The 17,278-nt window shown below is 37.5% G+C and overlaps 1 protein-coding gene and 2 long non-coding RNA genes across 4 annotated transcripts in view; 2 read left to right on the forward strand and 1 right to left on the reverse strand.

Annotated features, from left to right (window-relative positions):
- LOC309642871 overlaps window positions 1–17,278 on the forward strand; it is a 367,193-nt gene that overhangs the window by 259,121 nt on the left and 90,794 nt on the right. The gene's annotated exons all lie outside the window — the stretch shown is intronic.
- The window catches only part of LOC309642866, a 242,639-nt gene that overhangs the window by 212,216 nt on the left and 13,145 nt on the right, over window positions 1–17,278 (forward strand). The window lies entirely within an intron of this gene.
- The window catches only part of VCL (vinculin), a 97,091-nt gene that overhangs the window by 73,213 nt on the left and 6,600 nt on the right, over window positions 1–17,278 (reverse strand). The window lies entirely within an intron of this gene.

Here is a 17,278-nt window from a genome sequence, read left to right on the forward strand (position 1 = left end):
GACTCTCTAAGCTACTCTGATTTCCAACTCACTCATTCATTTAATCAAGCACTTATTGAGAACTTCCCATGTGGTAGGCAGTATGTACAACACTGTGTGTGATGGGAATACAAAAAATAAGTGAGACTCAGGCCTTGCCCTTCACAGACAGGACAAATGCTTAAACAAATCATTGTAACACAGGGTAATGCTCTAACAAGAGTTATATCCAAGTTTCACAGAGGAAAAGAAACTCTAGGAAGGCTGATAAGAGTTCTCCAGGAATAATGGGATTTGGGGAAAAAAGGAGAGGTTTCCAATAGTGGAGAAGCATATGTGAAAGTATGGCCAGTTCAGGGAACACAGACCCACCTGGCTGGAACACAGGGTATTGGGTGGAGAAGAGGTATAGAGAATAGGAAGTTGAAGAAGCAGAAAGATGCCACATCAGGGAGGGCCCTGTGTGCAGTGTGCTTAGACTTTACTCTCTAAGCAGTGGGAAATTATTTCATGGTTCAAAGCAAAAGACATTCTTAGGTTTACATTTCAACAAGAAAAACTCAGCAGCCAGAATGGAGCAGAGGGAAGAAAACTAGGAATACAAGTTCACTTGTTAGTTCATTTACTCAATCAAATATTTATATAACATACCAGTGCCAAATATTAAGACAGTGGTGAAAAAAATACACATGGCCCCTGACTTCATGTAGCTTAGAGTCTTAGTGAAAGATGAACTAAAGCAGCAGCAGTATGGATGGATATGAGGGTAGATGTAAGAAATCCATCTACATGACACTCAGTCCACATAGAGGGTAATGGAGACACCCAGACTCCTGACTCAAGTGACTTGGTAATAGATGCAATGGAGGAAGAAAGCCAGCTCTGAGAAAGAAACTAATCAGAAAGTATGGGATGTTCAGATGGAGATAAGGAAATGTTAGAGGAGGAATCATAGAGACGGTTCCTCCGTTTACTTGCCTGGGCTGAAGAAATAGATTGCGGCTGGTGGAAGAACTTCCTGATGAAAAGAGCTGAGAAGGGAATGTCTGAGAGCGGGGTAGGGGGAATGGTAGAACTGTGTGTCATGAAAGCCAAAGGAATAGAGAGTTTCAAGAAACTGAAAAACAGTGTCGACTGCTAGAGAGAGGTTAATGGTTTCTAGTATATTCACAGTTATACAACCATCACCAGAATCAATTTTTGAACACTTTCATCACCTTAAAAAGAAATTCATTAGCAGCCATCCCCTTCATTTATCCCCAGCCTTTCCCCACCTCCATCCAGCCTTAGGCAACCACTAATCTACTTTGTCTCTATAGATTTGTCTATTCTAGATATTTGATGTAAATGAAATCATACAATATGTGGTCTTTAATGGATGGTTTCTTTCATGTTGTAGCATGCATCAGTACTTCATTGCCTTTTATTGCCAAATAATATGCCATTGCATGGTTATACCACATTTTGTTTATCATTCATCAGCTGATGGACATCTGGATTATTTCCACTTTTTAGCTATTTTGAATAATGCTACTATGAACATTAGTGTAAATGTTTTTGTGTAGACATATGTTTTCATTTCTCTTGAGCATATACCTAGATGTAGAATTGCTGGATCATATGGTAACTCTATGTTTAACCACTTGACAAACAGCTAGACTGTTTTCCAAAGAGACTGCACCATTTAACATTCCCACAGGCAATGTATGAAGGTTCAAATTTCTCCACATCCTTGGCAATACTTGTTATTATCTGCCTTTCTTATTACTATAACAATTCTAGTGCAGTGGTGTCTCACTGTGGTTTTGATTTGCATGTTCCTAATGGCTAATCACGTTGAATATCTTTATATGTGCTTATTGACTATATGTATATCTTCTTTGGAAAAATGTCTATTTAAACCCTTAACTCAGGGGAATTCCCTGGCGGGCCAGTGGTTAGGACTCTGCGCTTTCACTGCCAAGGGAGGGGAACTAAGATCCCACAAGCCAAGCGGTGCAGCCAATAAATAAATAAATAAATAAATAAATAAACCATTTACTCATATTTTAATTGGGTGATGTGTCTTTTGCAAATATTTTCTCCCAGTCTGTGAGTTGTCTTTTTGTTTTCCTGATAGTGCCTTTTGCAACACAGAAGTTTTTAATTTTGATGAAGTTCAATTTATCTATTTTTTTCTTTTGTTGCTTGTGCTTTTGATACAGTATCTTAGGTTTTGCCTAACCAAGGTCACGAAGATTTATTCCTTTGTTTTTTAAAAATTCTATAATTTTAGCTCTTACATTTAGGTCCATGATCTATTTGGTGTTAATTTTTGTGTATGGTGTAAGGGAAGGGTTATTATTTTGTTTAAATAGGAGAAAATTAAGCATGTTGATAGGGTGAAAGAAAGGAGGCAGGAAACCAGACCCTGATTATGAAGCAATGTCTCTGAAGAGGCAGGGATAGAATCTGAAGAGTAGGTAGACAGACCAGCCTTTACCAGAAAGAAAGCCACCTCTTCCTCAAGAGGCAAGGGGGGTAGTGGGGGAAATAAGTGGAGATAGGGAGATAACTATAACTGCAGAGTCTATGGGCTATATGTTCTTCTTAGGAATTTACAAGGCATATTAGTATATTTAAGGATCTAAGATAACCTTCAGACAAGAAATCGGTTTAATTTTGTTTAATCCATTATTTTCCAAATTCATTTGACCAAGAATTATTTCTTTTCTAATGCCTACTAACCTATGGCGGAATTAGAATTTGTAGGATATACTTAGGGAAATGGTGATCTAGGCCAGGAGTTGCAAACTAGTGGCCTCTGTGCAGAATTTGGGCCAAGGGTGATTTTTGTTTGGTCCTTTTTAAAAACAAAAACAAAAAACTTCACAACAATTCAAATTTCTGACATCTCTTGAAATATCAAAAGATTTGGCCATATGAGATCTGCATTCCAGTAAGGAAACAATGTGCAGGAACCCAAATGTTCCATATGGGGAATATACTTTCTGCATCACTCCCTAAAATCTTAACATCCAGACCATTTCACTTGTTTATGTCACTGCCTGGTCCCTGTGAGTATCCGAGTTTTTCACTCCGGTACTAGGCAACCCTCTCAGTGTCTACACAGTGAAAAGTTCCTGAAGCCACTCTTAGAAAATCCTTATCCAGCTCCTCTCTAAATATTTTCTAAAAGTGCTCCTCTTGTGAGAGCTATGAGAAAGACTGAGAAGTATTTATGTCAGGAATGACAAAATGAGAGTGTATGGGGCAAGTGCAGCCCACAGACCTATTTTGTTTGACCTGCACAGTGTTCTTTTTAAATGGGAAATTTCACATTGAAAGAAATAGAGATTTCCAGATTTTACTGACTATCAGGAAGATCTGGTAACACTAGGCCCTGTTTCCATATGGCAACAATAAGCTGAAGATAGCAGCTTTCTTCAATCAGGGCCTGCATTTTTCAATTTACCACAGTCCCTACCACTCCCTGGTGCCCTATAACCCACCTGATTCACTCATTACCTATTTGACCCTGCAGGTATTTGAGTTTGTGCCACCTGATTTAGCAAAAAGAATCCATTCTTAATTAGCACAGTACAGGAGGCAAGCTCCGCAATATCATGAGTGTCATGTAAAATTTTACTTATGCCTCAGCTATTTCACTAATAATGAAACATCCCACTCTCTCCCCAATATATAGCCACATCAAAAAAAAAAAGACTGGAAGGAATTACAACATGGAGAGTAGACCTTCAGATGATTTTTATTTTCTTCTTAACCCTTCTCCAACTTTTCAGATTTTTTAAAAAATGAGTATGCAATGCCTTCATAATCAGAAAAATATATGTTAAATTTCTAAAACGTACTAACAGTATTCTTGGTACACAACAATCTATAAAGTGAGACACCACCAGTGCCTAAAAGGTTCAAATTTTGACCAACTGCCAAAAATTTAAATGTACATCAATAAGAACACAATCAAATGGGTTAAAGAGCAGGTGAACTACATGGGTGGCAAGTTCTAATGTCAAGCAAGCTCATTTGATGCAACATACTTTCCTTACAACTAGTGTTAAGCTGCCTTGGCAGCAGCTGCTTATTCTAACACAACATGAGATTGAGTGTATCAATTAAGGCTAGATAAATGTTAGCAGAGAAGCCCTGCTCACCAGATCCCTATTTATGAAGATACTGTGGGCAGGCTTCCAACTTGCAAATATTTTATTCTCTACCTCAACTCAGGATTCTTCTGTAGACACAACCACAGACACCTGTGCTCTGGGTGGCCACCAATTTAACAAGCAAGCAAATCATCAGCACAGGAAACTTCTCCCCATCACCCACTTTCTCCCACAACTAACTCAGAAAGATCTTCCATTCTCTTATTTTCATTATTTCTTCAACATACCTATAAACTAATCCTCTATGGCTCTATTAAGGTGACTAGCTGGGCTCCCACAGGCCATTAAACAAAAATCATGGATTAAAAACGTTAAAAAAAAAAAAGAAAGCTAAATATTCCTAAGAGAAATTAGGTCAACTCTACCATCTGTCCTGTCTCATACATGATTATAAGGAAATAATGCATACGAATGTGTTTGTACACTATTAAGGTGTTATCAGATGCAGGATGTCTCTGTGCTATATAAATGTTTAGTCCCTTAAGTATCCCAGAGGCCCCATCAGCATCAAAACAGTCTGTATCTTCCTCACTGCCCTCTAACCAAATCTGCTTTACTCAAACATTCCACAGAACTTAAAATACTCTTATTTTTCTTGTTTTCCTACTTTAATAGCTAGATGCACTTTTTTTTAGCAAATGCATTTTTTTCTTAACAGATTTAGTTCACAAATGTGAAGAATTTCAATTACATTGCAGCTTTTGCAGATAAGCCTGGTTATATAACATATCGTTTGTAACATTGTCCCTATGGAAAAATAACTCCAAATCAATTTGTAAATGAATTTTGAAACATCGCCCATTTTTATGTTTGGAAAACTGAGATGGAGGGCCCATCCTGGAAGGTAACATAGAGTGGTGGGAAAAGAACTGGGGCTTTGGAATGAATCTTACCTTGCTCTGTTATTACTAGTTCTGTGTCCTGGAGCAAGCAACAATCTCTTTAAGCCTCAGTCTCCTTATCAGTAAAAGGGAAAAAGTAAAATGTCTCTCATGGCTAAAGGATATAGTAATACACATGTAAATCACCTAATACATACTCTTCCACGGCCTGAAAGATAACAGTGCTAAATAAACATTAGTCGTGTTTTCTTTCCCTCTGCCATTGCGGTACTCATTTGTGACTTCCATTTTATCCTTTAAAAGAAAAAAAAAAGTTTTTTAATTGAGCACATGCTATAAGTCAGGAGCCCCCTTATTACCTCATTAAATCCCTTTAACAACTCTATGAGGGAGGTACTACTGCTATCTCATTTTACAGATGAAGAACAGAGGCACGGAGAGGTTAATTGATTTGCCTAAAATCACTCAGATAGTGGTGTTGACTTCAGCATGTCCATGCTCTAATCCTAAGCCACTATACTGTTTTTCAAAAATGAGGAAAACAAATTTAATGATGCCTAAAGTTTTCTGCTGTAATACTGCATGATTTTACAATTCTTTGGAACTTTCAGATGGCAAGAAGGATAAAACTTCAAGCTCACAACCAGGCAAATATAAAAACTTCAAGCTCACAACGGGCAAATATAAACCATCAAGATGCAGTTTAAACTACTGATGTCCAATTGTTTGATTTTCCTTCCCAGAAGCTGGAAGGTTTCCACAACAACATGGGTCAGGCTCACTAGGGGTTCAGCTGCTTAAGCTCCTTAACTGTTATTTGCTTAGAGATGATCAACTGAGTGAACCTGGCTGCAACTAGCTTTCAAAATTGAACCAGGACTAACAATGCAACCTTTTTTTTTTTTTAATAGGTGTGGTCAAAACTTGAAATAGTAACCCAATGGCAAAAGTAAGTATTGTTACTACTGTTGGGAACCATCCTGCTTGGTAATTGGAGATTATTCACAGTCACTTTTACAGTACAGTAATTGAATTTGGCTCTAGGCTGTAATAGACACTCTGACCCATTAAATTAGGGCCATAAGTAAAATTACTCTATTTCTTAGCTCAAGCTACAAACACACTTCTTACAAGCAGCCAGAACAGGAAATTCAATGTTTTGTAATATCAATGTGTCAAATGGTTAAGGCTGCCAATTATAATGCTCATTGGAAAAACTCCTGTTTTATGGTACCTAGAAAATCCCCAAAGTTTTACCTTTAGGCTTTTCTTCTTAATGTTTTTACTTTTTCTTTCTTCTCAACAACTACAAATATAATTTAGTGTGACTACATATGGGCTGAACACAGACTTAATTCTAAACATGCTGAGAAGTGAAATAAGAGAACAGCTACAGCACATCCAGACCAAACTGGCTAAGATGTACAGACAGAAAAAAGCTATCAACCATCCCCAGCAATACTAGTCATGTTCGTGCGTTTTGCAGATTGCATTTCATCACCATTCTTCATATAACATTAACAAATTAGACATAGCCTCTGTCTAACCAACAGAAAGACTTTTACAGGAATATTAAAGTTGATTTCCTTTTGTTTCACTTGCTTCCTAATACAAACTATCAATGATGCAGCCTAGATGTTCAACAGTTGCCACAGACAACTAAACCTTTAGTAAGTTCTGGCTCTACCATCTTAGATAACTTATTCCCAGTTGGGCAAAAGGAAGAAATAGAACTGAGAGAATTACAGCATAATAAGAATCCATTCATCTATTTTTTTATTTGGGGGGGGTGGCTTTGTTTTGTTGTTGTTATTGCTTTAAGGAAAGTAAAGACAATGCTGGCAATGCAGCTAAACACTAAATTACATTCCTTTTATCTTCAGTCCTTACTAAATATCAAGTTCACTCCTAATGGTTCATCACAGAACAATACAAGTCTATATTTAGTTCATAGATGGAAACCATCCCAAACTGAGAGTTTATATGGAAGGTATAACAGCAGAGAATCCCTGGAGATTGACAGAGAATGTGGAAGGTTTTCATTGTTGAATCTGTGTGAATTCCTACCTTAGCAGGTAAGTTTCTATAATTATGCCTAGTAATCAACAAATATACTAAAGGCTTAAATAATCATCACACAATCAGGTAATCCTCCTTAGGACAAATCCAAGTTCTCTCTCCAGGGTGTATATACTTCATCAATTGCTAGGTGGACATGGTGTAAGTAAACTCCCTACGAATTCTTTTATATAGCTGATCCCATCAAAAAATATTACTCAGTGGTGTTATAGTCTTTCTCTTTCTTTTTTAATAGAAGAGAAGTAAACCAGAGATCTTGAAGGTGTCTCTGGTATCCTTACATTTTTAGATTGGTTCATTCTTTAAATTATGTCCTAAGAATTCTGTGTGTAAGGCAATGTGCAGGTGATACTTCCTCAGGTGACATAAAGATGCACAGTTGGGAAGTTTATGGCCTGGAATAGCATTAGAACTACATAAATGACTCTGGTGAGTGCTAACGGGGAGACAGAACTTAGCACTACCGGGGGCATGTGGACAGAGAGCTCAACCAGTTGCTGAGATAAGGGCAGTTTTCAGTACTTGAGCTGAGCCTTAAGGCATAGATTAAATTTCTGGAGGGAAGAAGGCATCTTAGATGGAAGGAAATGCAGCATGTACATAGAAGCAGAGGTGAGACAACCTGGAGTTTGTTCATGAAACAGCCAGCAGTACTACTGGGCTAGTACAGGCTTCATGGGAGGGGCAATATGGTAGAGTAGGACCGGCAATGAATTCTGATTTTGGCTTTTCCACTGCCAAAGGTACCTGCCTTAGACATATTGTTGATTACATCTGAGAATACATTTTCTCATTTTTAAAACTAGAGAGTTGGATCAGAAGATCTCTGAGATCTTATTTCCAACTTTATAACTCTATGACTCTAGGTTGAGGGTTAGCAATTTTTTCCATAAAGGGCCAGAGAGTAAATATTTTAGGCTTTGTGGGTCATATGGTCTCTGCCACAACTTCTCAACACTACTGTAGTGTGAAAGCAGTCACAGAAAATATGTAAATGAATGGGCATGGCTGTGTTCCAATACAGCTTTATTTATGGATATTAAAAATTTAATTTTATTTAATTTCATGTGCAGCAAAACATTATTCTTCTCTTGACTTTTTTCAAATACTTGAAAATGTAAACACTATTCTTAGCTCCTGGGCAGTACAAAATTTGGCCCACAGGCTGTAGGCTGGTTTCTCCACTCCACAGAGAAATAAGAACAGAAAGGGCTGGCGTGTAATAGCCCTCAAGAGCTAGAATAAGATAGACAATATTGTACTATAATTATATAATGTGATAAATATCACAACAGCAATCATATTGCAATAAATAAATGTATCAAAGAAACATTGTATACCTTAAATTTTAACAATGTTATAGCAAATATATTCAATTTTTAAAAAGAGCTAGAAAAGGGAATTTAATTTAGAAAACAATGGGAGGAGGTGCCAATTTCTGGGAAGAAAGTGTTGCGATCAGAGTTGTATTAGAAGCTTTACGTGGCAATAATGGATGGGAGTGAGAGATTAGTAGATAACTATCAAGAACTGAAAATATTAAGCCTAATCTAGGCTGGTAGCTTTGAGAAAGGAGAAAAAAAAAAAAAGATATGGAAGAATCAACAAAATACTACTTGAAAAAAGATGAGGAAAAGGTTTATTTCACAAACATAATAAAAGAGGTCAATTTCCAGACAAGAAGGGGGGAAAAGGTGATTTTTGCATTGCCATTCCTCAGTGCCTTCAGTAGAGTATATGACTGCAGCAGATTAAGGAATTTGCCTTTTTGTGGAAGCTTTCAAACAAACAGCCCAAGTTGGAATTTCCAGTTCCAAGATAAGAGTTCTCGGGTATATATCAGGTAAAATGTAGCCTTCATGTTTTGGTTTTGGAGATGCAATAGATATGGCAGTTTTAGAGATGATGTTTATTTATTTATGGCTCCTTTTACTGCAGAGAATTTTCAGCAGCCTTCACAAATTAGGAAAGAGTATTCATCCAGTGCACCTAGATATATCATTGCCTTGAGAATTTTAAAATCACCCTGCTGACTGTGACTCAGAATTTATATCTATCTTTCCTTGCTCTGACAGAAGAAAAAACTGCACTGCTGCAAATACAACCAATTCAACATTCAAGTGTCTATCAAGTGTGAGTAATCCAACTCGATGGAAGCACTACATGCTTTCTAGAACTCAAATTTGGAAGCTGAGTGGGGCTGGAGGAAGAAGGGGTGCAAACAGACATGCACATAGTAGCTCTAACTCATGGTAGAATTTGATAGGAAACATAGTCAAACCTCACGGAAACACAGCAAAAGGAGACATTAACTTCAACTAAGCAGCCTGGACAGAGCTTCATAGAGAAAGTGGCATCAACACTGGGCCCATTTTAACATGAGAGGAAGAATAATTCCAGGCAGTGAGAATAGTGCACATAGTAACAATAAAAAGACGTGGGAAAACACTGGACTTATTTTTTACCTCAAAAGTGGTACATGTTTATTGTTAGGAGACAAACATGAATTATGGTAAGAAAAAAAAAAAATTTTAACCTGAAACCCCACCACTCAATCCCACCACATTTTAGTATATGCTCTTTCACATATAAAATAATACAAAATGGGATCATTCTAAACATATCCGCCTCCTGTTTTTTGCATAACATCTTAGTATAGATATCTTTCCATGCCAGCTCGGAATATACATTGGAATGATTAAAAACCACTGGCATACCTGAGTTCAAGGGTAAGTATAGCCCTTCCCTTACAGACCTTCCTTTGAGCTCCCAATTTCAATTTGATCTTTTCTTTGTCTTTTTCCAAGATTTTTCTTGCATCCACATGAGAACAAAAAGGTATGGGTATAACTTGTTGTATCAATAAAATCGTTGTTGACTTCTTTTAAATTTGATAAGGACTCTAGGTTTTCTGTCCTGCATTTCAAAGTGATCTCATTTGTATAATTAAAATACTTAAGCTCTGGTCCTGCCACCTACTAGCTCAAGGCTCTATGAGCCTTAGTTACCCCACCTGTAAAATGGGAGTAATAACCACATAGTATAAATAAAATAATTGAGGATAAATAAAATAATTTGTTTTACTGATGTATTTTTGACATTGAGAATACTATGAATCCAAATGTAAATTAAGTAATAAAGAGGCTGTCTCTAGAATTTGGCCCTCTTTACCTGCATTCTTCCCACTGCTTGAGGCAACCTTTACCATCTTAGATGGATGGCTCTCCAGCTCCTGTGTCTCACTTGCCAATCTATCTCCTCGCCACTACCAGGGATATCTTACCAAAACCCTAAGCTATCCACGTTATACCTCAGCTTAAAATCCCTCCATTGCCTGACATCCAGTGCTTAGAATGTTCCCCTTCTAGAAATTATCCTATAAATGTACTTGCACGTGCATAAAATGACATATCTATGTCATTCATTGCCACACTGTCTGAATTAGTAAAAGATCATAAGTAACGTAAGATCCTTCCACAAGGGTCTAGTTAAATAAATTGTTATAACCACCAATGGATTATATTATGTAACTATCAAAAGAAGAGAAAGCTTGTATATAATAAGCTACAAGGATATATTGTAATACAGCACAGGGAATATAACCAATATTTTATAATAACTATAAATGGACTATAAACTTTAAAAATTGTGAATCACGCTATTGTACACCTATAACATATAATACTGTACGTCACCTATACTTCAATTTAAAAAAAAAGAAGACGGGACTTCCCTGGTGGTCCAGTGGTTAGAACTCTGCACTTCCACTGCAGGGGGCGCAGGTTTGATCCCTGGTCAGGGAACTAAGATCCCACATGCCATGCAGCACAGCCAAAAATTAAAAATAAATAAATATAAAATAAAATAATAAAATAAAATAAAATAAAATAAAAAAGAAGAGAAAGCTCTATACAAACTGATAAGAAATGTTCTCCCAAATAGGTTAAGGGAAAAAAAATCAAGGAACACGACAGTATAACAGGACATCTTTTGTATAAAAGAGGAATACATATTGCCTAAATATGCATAACTATCTCTAGAAACACACCCAAGACATTTGGTTTCCTTTGTCCATTAGTTTCCTATGAGGAGGGAAACCAGGTGGCTGGAGTTCAAGGGTGGGAGGGAGACTATTCACTATATACCTTGCTGTACCTTTTAAATTTTGAACCAGGTAAATTTTTCACTTATTCAAACAGGTATACCTTCCAAACTAGTAGTTAAGGTCCCCTGACCTTTACATTCAACTCTATTACTCCTATATCAATAGGACATCTGAAAGAGATTCTATCCCTCCTTTCAGGCTAGAGATACTAACCTCTTCCAGTATCCAGCTTAATATGTAGTCATTAAATATTTGTTAAATTAATTTGGCTGTTCCAGAACAAGATGAATTCTATTTCACAAATGCATTGTACTTTTTAACTCTACCTGGAAGGGCCGATTCCATTTACTTTAGTGACTACCCCTTCAGTTTTTTCTTTTTTAGAAAATAGGACAGGGCTTCCCTGGTGGCGCAGTGGTTGAGAATCTGCCTGCCAATGCAGGGGACATGGGTTCGAGCCCTGGTCTGGGAAGATCCCACATGCCGCGGAGCAACTGGGCCCGTGAGCCACAACTACTGAGCCTGTGCGTCTGGAGCCTGTGCTCCGCAACAAGAGAGACCGTGATAGTGAGAGGCCCACGCACCGCGATGAAGAGTGGCCCCCGCTCGCCGCAACTAGAGAAAGCCCTCGCACAGAAACGAAGACCCAACACAGCCATAAATAAATAAATTAATTTAAAAAAAAAGAAAATAGGACAATGAATGTTTGGGATAAATCCCAAATCCTAAGTCCCAATTTTTGCTTCTACACTGGGGTGGAAGAGGGGAGAGATACAATTTTACCCTCACTATTGCTCCAAACAAAGGAGATATCAATCATAAATTCAGATGTCTGAATTTTTCATGGGAAACTGGCAATCAAAGGCTCAGGCACCTAAACTGTGAATGATATTTTCCCCACAGTTGATAAAACTGTATATTCCACAACATATGGAATTCTACTGAAAGCTTTCACTGGCACTTTGCCTTGTTGAGTAAAAGTTAGAAGTTATACTTAGACATTAAAAAAAAAAAAATCAACACTGCCTTTTCATTAGACTAACATTTAAAATATGACTTAAAAATCATGGAAAAATATATTAATATATCTAACACTCACTGAAATCTTTAACTATGTGTCAGGCATAGTTCTAAACATTTTTACAAACTCATTAATCTTCACAATAATACACTCCAAGTCAGATACAATGATTAGCTTTGTTTTACAGAAGAGGACTATGAGAAACAGAAATTACTTTCTCCAATGTTACATACTTTGCAGGTGTCAGTCAGTGGTAGGATTTAAACCTCAGGAGTTCAGCTCTACAGCCTTTACACTTAACCATTACACTATAGGTGATTTATCTTATATCTATATCTAAAGTCTGACTTTGGTATTTGCCAACTCATACCAGATGCACTTTGCCAAAGTTGGCTATTCTGTTCATTTGCAAAGCATCAAAACTAATAGAGAATCCCAAACCCATGTTCTATATTTCTTTGAATTTACATATCCTGCATAATCCTATGTTGGGCAGGATTATCCCCATCTGCACTCCAGGACTCTATGCCTGGAATTAATTCATTCAGGAAACATGAATTGGATGATCCTACTGCATGCAATACCCTGTGCAAAGCAATGATTTACTGCTGCTTTCCTAATCGCAGTTAAATTTCACCAAGATTCACCCACAGCATGATATACATTTGTCTAAAGAAGCATAAAACAGTTTGGGGTACGGAAGCAGCAAACGGTCTTCCCACTTGTTTGTTCAACAATTATTCCTCAAGACTCTACTATGTGCCAAGCACTTTGATGGGTGCTGAAAATCAGGGGCAAACACGGCAGAGCCAATATTTGCCCCTGGGGCTCTAGTGGGGGAAAGATGTTCAAGAAGTAATAATCACACAAATAATTACTTACAACTGTGAAAAGCACAGTAAGGAAAAAAATAATCAAGAAGAGGGCAGCTGAAGCCAATGCTCAGAGGTCTTTTCCTAACTAGGGGGCCCACCACCTGCTTATTCTGCTGCTGGCCCACTCACATTTTCTCCATGGCTCCAAGGAATCAAAACTGTAGTTACAGTACTAGCGTACAACCCTTTAAAGTAAATAATTTAAATTCTGCAACAATTTCATGGATGGAGAAGATGTAGATAAGCTAAATCTTTTATAAGATCATAAATTTCATCTGTATTTTAACAACCTGAGGCCACAGACCATGTCTTATATACCCTACTATTATTCAGAACACCAGGCAATGTGCACAGCTAGAGTCATAACTAATTTTGGTGGTTTGGGGGGAAAAGCCACAGAATAAGAAATTTAAGTGTTACTAGAGATTTACTAGCACATTTATATACCCTTATCTACTTGAATTACATGAATAAAAACATGTTGTCCACCTTACAGATAAAAGATGCGCCAGTTCTCCAGGGATGGGGTGGGGACAGAGAGAAGGCTGGAAATATAGGGAAGCTAGGTAAGTTGATAGCTGGTCCCTCAACTTTCAACTCTAAGAACAAGTATACCATTTTTCTTTCTTCACAGAAAGCCTACTTGTGGGAAAAAGTTAAGCTTATTTCAAAAAGAAGGAATGACTTTGGCTTGGATTGTTGCCAACTGCAATGAAATTCAGCCACCTTCCCCTTAAAAGTCATCCAACTGGAAATCTTATCAGTGGGAAATTCTCTAAGGGCCAAAGACTCTATTTTCTGCAACTTCACGATATTTGTAAAACATTTTTAGTTCTAAGATTCACTACCTCTCATCCTCTATGCATACACACATTGCACACTCATACCCATCCAATGAGCTGCCTTCTCATAGAAGTGACGGAATTTTTTGGAATCTAAAGTTCCAATATGTAACCAACACAATATAATATTTATGAAACTTTGTTTCTTTTTGTGATTATGCAGGCATCTGCATATAGCAACATTTGAGCGCAGAAGAAGAGTCATCAAGCCATCCAATGGAGGCAAGAGATAGTGAGCTATCTTCATCATGAATGAGCCTAGAATGACTAGCAGGTATACAGAGTATCAAGGCACAACACACTTATCAAAGGAATACCACGATCAAGAGACTGGGATAAGCACGGCACCAGGGATATCAAGAAGAATATAACCCAGTCCTTGTCCTCCAGAAACCAACAGTCTTAAAGGGAGACACCCTAGGGGAGTAAGGAAGGAGGGGAAAAAAAAAAAAAAACAAACACACAATCAACTCAATCATCCAAAGACTGATGACCCAGCATACAAGGACACAAGACCTACAAAGCCTTACCAAGAGACTGGAAGGAAGGCGAGGAATCCCCAACTGCCTGTGTCTAATTATACAAGTCCCCTTTTATCCATTACTCTATCATACTCTATCCCTTTGTCTGCACATAATGCACATACTTAAATAGATTTAATCAATGTAAAGACCCCATATCTTTAATAAGGATGTTGAGATTAGAAGTTCTTTCGGGATCTAGCCTATTATTTTGAACTTATTTCATTCCACACTTACTGAAAGAGCAGTTAGCCAAGTACAGCATGGCTCCCTAAACAGCACATGACAGAGAAAGTCATGGGTTGTTGTAACTGACTGGGTTTCCTCACTTTTCTTTGCAAATTCTTGAGCAGGAAAGTGAATTAAACGGTTTGCAGGGGGAAGGGTGTTAATGGTGAAAAGGGATAAGAGCTGGTGCATCTATATATAGTTAAGTTTGTATTTATATCTAGGGAAACAAATTGGTTCGGAGTAGAGAGAAAAGACAAAAAGACAAATCAAGTTCAAATAGACTGTAAAAGGCTGAGGAACACTGTGAGACGACTGTGACTAAAGATAGATTTTTATAAATTTCAACAATAAAAATGTAATACTTTTGTAACAAGAGAAATTTTGTTCTTTTTGAAAGACTATAGGAAGCTCAGCATGACAAAAATGATTATTAATAGTATACTGTTCACTAGTATTATTTTTAGTGTTAAAGATAAAACATTAACGATGATAAAAATACAAATGAACAAAAATCCCCTACTTATATATTTCAACTTCCTTCCCTAACAAACCTTTTTGCAGATTGTCAAGAAGAAACAGGTAAGATAGCCTTCCTCTCATAATCATTCCCAATGGAAACTGAACAAATACGAAAATGACAGAAAAAAACAGAGAAGCAGGCGCCTAGATAACTCAAAACTTATGTTATCCAAACTAAACTGTCTATGTGGCCCAATCTACCCCAATGCATATTGTAAGAATTCTACAGGTCCAATGTGCAAGGAACAGAAAGACAGATGAAAGCCTGCAACGGGAGGTCCTTCCTCCCATATACCAACTTTTGTCTCTGGGTGTTTCAGAGTCTTATTACAGATTTGAACTTTACTCCTTAAATTTCACTCTGAAGTATTTATACTACATAGCACTGAAGGCTGTTGGAGCTTAAAAAAGCCAAAGCTGAAATTTGTTTTCTTCTTTTAGTCCTGTCTATATGGGAAGGTTTAAGAGCAGACTGGCCTGAAAGCAACATCAACTAATAGAATGGCCCTTTTTCAGCAACAGTCCTGAGCACAGAGCATTATCCTAGAGAGAAACCTTGCTGGGATACCAGCTAATCTCTGATATTCACTCTTTAAGGACTGCTACTTCTTTTGATACTGCTCTAATGCTGGTTTATTATGTAAACAGTATACCCCACTGTCATGACCATGACATAAGGTTCAATGAAAAGGTTGGGCCTGGATCAGCCAAAAAACAAAAAAGCAGCAGATCAACTTTCTGATATCTTTTGTCTCCTGCCATATGGTTCAAGGAAATAAAGATCTCTTAATGAGGAATTCATGACTCAGTATGATACTACACTGTAACCAGCAGAGTTCCAAATAATATATCAACACCTGGTCTAAATTGTTATGTTTTAAAAAGACAAAAAGAATGCAAAATCCCAATGCCACTTTCAGATAGGAGGCAACATATTCTCACATTATGAATTTAGTAAGTGGCCTGCATAGTTGAAATGACTCTGAAACAGAGAACCACAACCCAAAATAGCCTGAACACTTTTGTTATCTCAAACAATGGGCAGTTAGCCATTCATTCCTCCCTCTTAGTATATATTCTACTTGTTTCAGACAAGGCCCATTATAAATTTGAAGAGACTGTTCAAATTCAGCTATACCAGATGTCTGAAAGCTGGGGATGGAAAATTGTAACTGCACAAAAATTCCTATTACAATATTTTGTGCATAAAAAAATGAATGATGGGCTTCCCTGGTGGCGCAGTGGTTAAGAATCCGCCTGCCAATGCAGGGGACACGGGTTTGAGCCCTGGTCTGGGAAGATCCCACATACTGTGGAGCAACTAAGCCCGTGCGCCACAACTACTGAGCCTGCACTTTAGAGCCTGCAAGCCACAACTACTGAGCCCACATGCCACAACTACTGAAGCCCGCGCACCTAGAGCCCGTGCTCTGCAACAACAGAAGCCACCGCAATGAGAAGCCTGCGCACCTCAACGAGGAGTAGCCCCTGCTCATGCAACTAGAGAAAGCCGGCCCGCAGCAACGAAGACCCAACGCAGCCAAAAATAAATAAATAAAAATAAATAAATTTATTTTTTAAAAAATGAATGCCATATATATATATATACACACACACATATATATATATAGTTAGTTCGTTTAAAAAAAAAAGTTATATTGCACACCTATGACCAGCCTGACATTGAAAGGGGCAAACACAACAGACACGGTCCCTACCACTGAGAAACTTACAACCCAATGAAGACAAACACTGACCAAGTATAATGACTGTCACAAGCGAAAAAAATACATGCTATGCTGGACTTTAGACTGTGGATAATTAAGATATTCCCATCCTACCCTCTTTCTAGGTGTGCCAGTAAAAGACCAGGAAGTTGTCAGAAAGCTTTTAAAATAATGACCCTCTCAGTTGTGATACATATAAAACGTATTTTATATATACATATACACAAACACACACATATATGTGTGTATATATATATATATATATATATATATAAGTGACCGGTAACTAAGTATATAAAATAACCAGACTCCTTTTTTAACCAATATACCAGAAATATTAAAATCCATATAAGTCCCATCTCCATAAAAAC

The sequence above is a fragment of the Balaenoptera physalus genome (genome assembly GCF_965194825.1).
Source record: "Balaenoptera physalus genome assembly, chromosome: 14".
NCBI classification, from domain to species: Eukaryota; Metazoa; Chordata; class Mammalia; order Artiodactyla; family Balaenopteridae; genus Balaenoptera; species Balaenoptera physalus.